The sequence below is a fragment of the Hipposideros armiger genome, unplaced genomic scaffold (genome assembly GCF_001890085.2).
Source record: "Hipposideros armiger isolate ML-2016 unplaced genomic scaffold, ASM189008v1 scaffold_819, whole genome shotgun sequence".
In the NCBI taxonomy this organism is placed as follows: domain Eukaryota; kingdom Metazoa; phylum Chordata; class Mammalia; order Chiroptera; family Hipposideridae; genus Hipposideros; species Hipposideros armiger.
Genome location: NW_017732169.1, coordinates 416,662 through 419,057, shown reverse-complemented (window position 1 = coordinate 419,057; position 2,396 = coordinate 416,662).

Genomic DNA, 2,396 nt, shown 5'->3' with positions numbered 1-2,396 from the left:
CCATAGCATTCAGGCTGCCATAACAAAGCACCACACACGGGGTGGCTTCAAACAACAGAAATGTTTTGGCTGGAAGGATGACTGGGTAGGGTACCACAAGGCTATCTCTAAGTTATTAGGTTGAGCCACAGGAAATTGTCCATACTCTGACTTTCAGAAATGGCAAATTCATATCGTTCAGCCTTTGTTTCTTTCTTTTTATAAATTTTATTAAAATTTATTGGGGTGACAATGGTTCATAAAATTACATAGGTTTCACGTTTACAATTCTATAATACATCGTCTATATATCACAATGTGTGTTCACCACCCAGAGTCCGTTCTCCTTCCATCACCATGTATTTGACCCCATTTACCCTCATCTACCGCCACCGCCCCTTACCCACTGGTAACCACTAAACTATTATCTGTATCTATGAGTTTTTATTCCTTTATTTGTTTGTCTTGTTCCTTTGTAGCCTGAATTTTCTTTAGAGGGAAAGAAAGAAAAGAAACTAAAGGCCAAAGGGTCTATTGTCTGCAATAGATTCTGTTCAATCTATTGGAAGCAGAATGTTTTCTAGAACATTAGTCTCTCAGTTCATTTTTAGTCTTGTCGAAGGTTCTGTGATGGGTGAACTGTGTCCCCCCCCAAAAAAAAGGTATGTTGAAATCCTAATCTCCAGCACCTCATGTGACTTGATTTGAAAATAGGGTCTTTATAGTGGTAATTGAGTTAAAATGAGACCATAGGGGTGGACCCTATCAATATGACTAGTGTCCTTATAAAAAGGGGACATTTGGGCACAGAGACAGGCAGAATGCATAAAGGGAAGAGGATGTGAAGAAACACAGGAGAAGGCCCCATAAAGATGGAGGATGACAGTGAAACTCGGGTTCAGTGTCAGACCGTCATAATAAAGCGAGAATCGCAGTAAAGCGAGTCAGTGAATTTTTTGGTTTCCAGGTGCATATAAAANGTACCTAGGAAAATGACTTCAAAGTATATAAGCAAAATTAGTAGAATCTTAGGGAGACATTGACTAATGCACTTCCATAGTGGGAGATTTCAACTCAGTTCTCAATTAGTAACAGAGCAAGCAGACAAAAAAAAAAAAATTAGAAAAGAGAAAATTTAAACACCATGAGATAACAAGTATGATTTATTGGACATATAGAACACCCTATATCCTGTACTTAGAGAAAAATACACTTCCTTCCCAAGCACATATGGGACATTTACAAAAATTGATCATGTATTGGTTCATAAACCAAATCTCAGTAAATTTTAAAGAATTGGAATCTGATAGGCCAGGTTCTCTGGCCACATTAAATTAGAAGTCAAAAATAAGGGAGTCTTTAAAAAATCTGTAGTAAATTAGTTAGGGTAACACTAGCTACTCTTATAACCCTGCCATTTTACTTAACTTACATCAATAGACTGTGTTCCTTTGTAGTCTTATGTGGTTATTCTGGTTAGCGGGGGACTTAACCCTGAAATGATGCAGACACCAGGGCTCCTTTCCAAATGTGGCTTCTCTATCTTAGGACCTCAGTATCTTTTTTATTCAACTATTCAGGCTTCCTAATCCTTTTTTTTTTCCCAATTTTGATACCATGTGTTTCTGCAAGTTTTTCCATTTCATTTAAGTTTTCAAATTTATTGACTTGAAGTGATTCATAGTATTCTCAACTTTTTTTTATCTCAGCTAAATCTATAACTATGTCCTTTTGGTCTCAATAATATTTATGTATGCTCTCTCATTTTTCTTGATCTGTCTTGCCAGAGATTATTAGTCTTTTTTTTTTTCATTTGGCTTTGTTAAGCCTCTCTATTGTATAGATGTGTTTTCTTTTTTCTTTTTAAATTTTGTTTTTGTCTTTATTATCTATTTTGGCCTCTAATACAAATGTCAGTAAGTTATCTAGCAAAACTAGATTAAGGAAAATGATCTGAAGGCTGTTTTCTATGCCAACCAAACAAATCTGTGCCAAAATATTACTTAAATTTACAAAATTATACTCCATAAACATAGTGGTTATATTGTTTTGTATTTTCTGAGATCCTTTCTCATAGCCTCTCAGTAATCAAGGACTGTTTCCAATGCAAGGGATAGATCTCTTAACTCACACACTAGCTTAAGGAAGAAAGGGACCCTGTTGGATTATGTGGATGAGAAGTCAGGTCGCTGGGTGCAAGTGTTCGGAGATGCTTCATCCTCTGGTACCTTTCCCAACGTGGTGCCACAGTGGCCACCTGGCAGGCTTGTATCTACACCTTAAAACTCAGTTTTATAATCCCTTTCTTTGAACTGATGGTTTGGTCCATTTATGTGTTTAGTGTAATGACTGATTATTCAGACTTAGTTCTATCATCCCATTTTGGCATTCTATTTAACTCACTTTTTCTGACCCTC